We start from the raw sequence: 6,078 nt of genomic DNA on the forward strand, positions 1-6,078 counted from the left end.
TCTCAAATTTGGTCATCATTGGGTGTAACCAGACAAAAAACGCGCTGTCCACTTTGAAAAGCACTACAAATACATTGATGCAACCAAACAAAAAATAAGTGGGGCTACTTTGAACACTGTTCAAACTTATGCACACTAATATAGCACTAAATCGCTAAAAAAACACTAGAACACTAGATGCAATCCAAAAACACTAGATCTAGTGGAAAAACACTAGGAGTGGCACCACTGCTGTCTGTCATTCATTCATTATTATTGTGGGTCACACCCACAGAAATAGACTATTCTATTTCTGTGGTCACACCTCTCTGAAGCGGGCAAGCACCGGTCATGCTTGACTAGACCTCAACACTGCGTAACTGGTAACTGCAAATTGCAAAAGAACATTTGAGCAGAGGTGGGCACCCGCTACTTGGACCAAAATAGCGCGCGCTACCGCTACCCGCTACCAATTTACAAAAGTAGCGCGCTACCCGCTTGTTGTATTTCCAGACGTTTAATATAAAATAAACAATAATAATTGTAGCGATAGCCAACCAAGTGAGAAAACCATTTACCTCTTGTTACTTACTGATTCACTGTATAAAAGCAACGCAATATATAATAAGAAAGAAACGCAAAACAATCAACTAAGGAACGTGGTACAGAACGCTTAATTGATTACACGCGTAGTGCGGTGGTAATCAGTTCCAACGTCTGTAGGCTACCATAAAACGCTGACTGTGATTATGTAGTGAGGCTGGTCACAAGTTACATAAAATCAACGTAAATAAAATGACGACTATAACACCGCTACCGCTAATCGGACCAAAGCAGCGCGCGCTACCGCTACTTATTCCGCTACTTTTGTCTAAAATGACACTATAGCCTAAGTTAGGAAACACTCTTCAAGTCCCTAGTGACGCAAAAATGACTTTGAAAACAAATGTTGTCATTTGTTTACACTGTCATTTTAACGTCATTATAGAAAATACATTCTAAGGGAAATTTATTGTTACGCATTTTTCAAAAACACAAGCATTTCAAAATGAGAGTCACTAAGTCCTGCCCGCTTTGGCTTTAAGCACATCTTTTCCAACAGAGAAAAGTCTCTCCACTGCAGCTCTGGAAGAAATGGGGGTGTTGCATTTAATGAACAGATGTTTTAACTCGGTATTCGAAAAGCTCAAGGACTTGCTCCTGTCCGAAAAAAAGACGTCCACAATTGCTGTTTCCTTCTGCACCGACATTTCACGGGATGGCGCCAACACACCAAAAAATTCATCCTCGGAATCGTCACTGGTGTTGGTGTCACTCTTCTAAGTACCGTATCAACCTGGCTTGATGTCTCCCGCAACAGTCGAATTACATCTGTCTTGACTTTTTCTCGCAGTGCGTCAGCATCATCCGTGGAAACGTAGTGCAGAAATTGTAGCCACGACGTCTTGAAGGAGGGATGAAGACATGATGCCATAACGCATTTCATGTCGTTGAAGCACTTGTTGAATCGTTTCTTCACCCCTTCAAGGACTTTCACTCTCAACTCCTCACAGGTCACAAGATCACTGATCTCGGTCAACTTCTTCGCGCAAATTGTAATGGTTGGAAGCAGTGCCGGTCTTAGGGTTTTTCGGGTCCTGTGCGGAATATGCTTTTATGGGCCCCAATGACAATAATCCAATTCAGTGGCGTAGCTAGGTACTTTGAAAGGGGAGGGGTGGCGGTGGCGGTGTGATCGCCAAAGACGAGAACCAGCGGCGGGGGGTCTGGGGGGACTCCCCCAGAAAATTTTGAAAAATTACTTTGAATTTGGGACATTCTGAGAGCATGTTCAACAAAAATTTAGGTATGAATATTATTGTGAAATGGTGCTGTCCGGTGGCATAGCAAAAGGATAAGATCATGCTTTCTTTGGCATTTTTCGGAAATAAAGCTATGTCTCTACAGTATGTTGAGTCTGGATGCAACCTATTTCGTCCCCTGAAATCGTGTAACAAAATTAAATTTTGACTTATTTCGTCCCCTGAAAAGATCGAGAAATTTTGAAATGTTTGCGGCAACTCCGATCAGCGATTTCGGCTATGTCGTTTTTTTTTTCTCGATTTTTTCAGGGTACGAAATGTTCAGGCGACGAAATAGGTTGAATTCGTTGAGTCTCTATGTTTTCTTGTTGCGAATTCCTTTTCTGAATTCACTTGTTGAATTTTTCCTTTGAAAATGACAAAATTACTGCATTTTCTGAGTAAATTGCGGGCCCCCTAATTTGCGGACCCTGTGCGATCGCACGGTTTGCACATCCCAAAGACCGGCACTGGTTGGAAGCAAGACTCTGTAATACGCCTTGGACTCGCCCTGGAGAATGTCTAAAGCCTGGCAGATAGGTTTCATCACACGGAGATATTCGCCGAAGTAGTTGACGTCAGCTAGAAATAAATGAGCTGTTTAGAAATAAGACAAACTACGTTGTAACTTCAAAGTTGTAAGCAAAACAAACCACACAAAATTACCCTGTAATGATTTCTTTTAACAAAAACCATCGTGTAAGAAAATTTTATCAGCAACAAATTTCTTAGCTAACCATTTGTCAACAGTTTTACTTTAATCAATACGATAAAACCTTATTTTTGGACATCTTAGCATAGGTGATGACTGATGAGGCAATACTTACTGCATGCAGTCTATATTCTATAAACTATATACAACTTTACTTCGGCTATTATTAAAATTAAAATGAACATTATCGATTTCATACCTTGATTGCAGCATCGCAGCTCCACACCAGAAAACGAGATTCCCAAAAGACCGAAACTTTGCAACCAAACCGATCATATAGGATTATAGGCTATATAATATAACCATAGATATCTTACATATGTAAGATATCTATGATATAACTCCTTGACCACGCCAGTGTTGCGGAAAAAACGAGTATTTTTTTACTTTAAATTAAAAAGTAGCGGGTAGCGGGAGTGCGACTGAAAAAAAGTAGCGTCTCTCCCGCTACCGCTACTTTGGAAAAAAATAGCGCGCTACTGCAGCAGCTACTCCAACTAAAAAGTAGCGCCGCTACCTCTACTTTTACCAAAATAGTAGCGCGCTATTGCCCACCTCTGCATTTGAGACACTAAAGAAAAAGAACCAAACTCAGCAGCTACAAAAAAATAAAAACTCTCTAATTAAATCGCTCGATCAATGTTGACACTGACAGTAATCTATCACTATCTTTGATTATGGTCCTTTAGTTCAAATCTTAAAGTTGAATTCTGTCAACAAAAAAAGAAACCAGTGAAGCGGTGCAATTCACGCTTCAGATGATTCGATGTACACAAACGCAAAGGGGTTACTTCATGGCACTGAGCAAGTGACAATGGTGACAATTGGGCTGGCAACATTTCAGCAAGTGACTGAAGTTAGTAAATGATGAAACTGAGAAGTGAGAAAGTAGTAACTCAGCAAGCTGAAACTTGACATGTCATAAGTCAGCACATTCAGTTTAGTAAGCGATGACCAAGCAAGTCAGACATGAACTGGTCAATCTCATTTGCTGACATGTATTATACGGTTTTTCATTTTATTTTTTGTCATTTCTGAGTTGTCACATGCCGAGTGGTTCAACGACCAAAAAAATTTGTTTTTTCCAATTCCGTGATACTGCTACTAGCTGGCTAAGGTTTAATGTTTTATTGAAAGTATCGTACGTGATGTTCCATTTGTGAATGGAAAAATAATACCGGTACGGTAAGTCTTTAAAATTAAGCTGAATGCAAAGTTGGTTGTTAAAGTTAAAACCTCGGAAAAGTCAGCTTTCATGCATTCAGATATTTCTGGTAATTTAGCGTAAAGTTCATGAAATATATTCTTAACGCTTATCTTAACCATTCCCAGTCTTCGAAATTAGCCTCGGCAATCGGCAATTGCCGAGGTGATTGCCGAGGCAGATGCATGAATGGCACATTAGCCTCGGCAATAAAAATGCCGAGGCCACACGAGCGCTTGTAAGGACCACAAGGTTGCAAAAATAACCCTAATTTTCTTAGACCACACCAGACTAGGAGGTTGATTCAATCTTACTATTGCTTGATGTTTTTATTTGGGTTACTTTCTACTTCGCCGGCGCTTAGACACGTGCCCAGCTGGGAAAATTGAATCTTTCATAGAAATATCACCCTATTTGCATTGATTCAACGCCAGTAGACGTCAAATTATTGTAAGCATTTACTCCTTATCGCGCTTCGCCTTCCGTTATCTCGTCCAGCTGTATCAGAAACGATCGCGTCGCTTTCACAACGAACCACACAACATCAACAGACGTCGAATACATGTAAGTAAGAGGTTAACGCGTTAACCTTTAGAGTGAGCTTTGTTAATTGCGGTTTGTGATAGATGTCTGGTTCATGGGCTTCTAAATATACTACTATTTAGAAGTCCATGTCTGATTGCATAACAACAACAGGTGCAATTTTATGCGCTAACAATGCTCATGTGAATTATAAAAAAAGTTGGCAACCTTATAAATACTGGCTTAATTGTTACGCAAAAGTTATTGTTTCATCGAATGCTTGTTCTTTACCAGTGTCATTGCCAATATAAATTATGGTAAAGGAAGATACAGTTAAAAAGTGGAATTTACCTGCTATAGGTTATGAAACAGAGGGGACCGAAGGAAAAGTTAGTGTAGTATTTTGCAAAATTTGTAAAGAGTTTTATGACGGAAACAAATCGGAATTAGAAAAGCTACGGGGCCCAGTTAAAAAAGTAGTACAAAATTTGCAGCAACGGGACCAACTCATGAAAAAGTTCCAAATGGCCCATTTCTTGGCTTTGAACAATAAATCTTTCAAATTTTACAAAGAACTATATAAATTTGAAAAAAAAGTTTTTAATGCTGACTTGAGAATTGGATACTCTACTGATAAGGCTTGTAGAGAAATGATTCATTTTTTATCCAACGCATTAATGCAAGACGAGGTTACTGTGCCTTTAAACAGTAAAAGCAAGCAATATTTCAGTATTTTGTACGATGGGTCGTCAAATGCCAAAACTATGGACAAAAAGAAGTTTTCGTCATTAAGACGTGTTCTTTGGGAAAACCTACCTGTCACGTGCTATCTGTCGAGGAACCAGAGGACCGTAATGCGAAAGGTTTGAAGGATGCATTCGACGAAGCGTATTGAAGGGGAACTTCGAATTTCCGAAAAACAGCCGACTGATAGGCATTGGGTCCGATAGAGCCAGCGTGAACAAGGCCGCGTTCAACTTGCAAAAGGCAGAAGTAGGCGATCATTTGCTTTTAATGTTATGCATTGACGAGACAACCTCATCCTCCGATGCAGCATCTGATGATTCCGATTCTGACTAGTTCTTTATCAAACAGTATTTGTGTTGCTCGCAGTATTCCAATTGTGCCGAAATTATGCTAGTGTAAACGTAAATCGAGGCAATCTTCTCGCAGGAAGCTATTAATTTGTTACCGGCACCTGGTTGAGGAATTAACGCTAGTTTATGATAATTCAACGTCGCTAGATGTCGAATTAATGTAAAACTAATGTAAATTTCTTATTGGGCGTTGTTGTTACGCAATACGTAAATACAACCGGTCGGGAAAATTAAATCGATTTGTGCTGACTCGAACGTTGAATCAACCCAAAATTAACATATTCCCCCCCCCCGTGAGTTATTTAACATGAATTATCGTAACAGCGTGCGTATCGCGTTGCTCGCTTTATCGCTACTTTTGGTATTATTACATCACAACAAATCAAACAATGCGGTCTTGATAGACTACTTTAGTATATTTTTCGCTTCTCGTTTTACATGTTGTGGTAGCCTACATCGCCCTACAATTTTTTCGTAATAAACGTTCACAGCAATTGCCGAGGCAATTTCAACTTTTGCCATTTGGCCTCGGCAACGTTTTTGCCGAAGTAAAAATATGCTAATTTCGAAGACTGCATTCCTAACTTTAACCTAACTCTGGCAACACCTGATTGTAACCATGGCAACAAGTGGGTAAAAATAGCCATTTCATTAATTTTTTTATGATTAATACCTAAAAGGTGATTGAATATACAAAATACCTTAAATTGGCTGTCACTAGAA

This window comes from Aplidium turbinatum, chromosome 4 (assembly GCF_918807975.1).
Source record: "Aplidium turbinatum chromosome 4, kaAplTurb1.1, whole genome shotgun sequence".
Classification (NCBI taxonomy): Eukaryota; Metazoa; Chordata; class Ascidiacea; order Aplousobranchia; family Polyclinidae; genus Aplidium; species Aplidium turbinatum.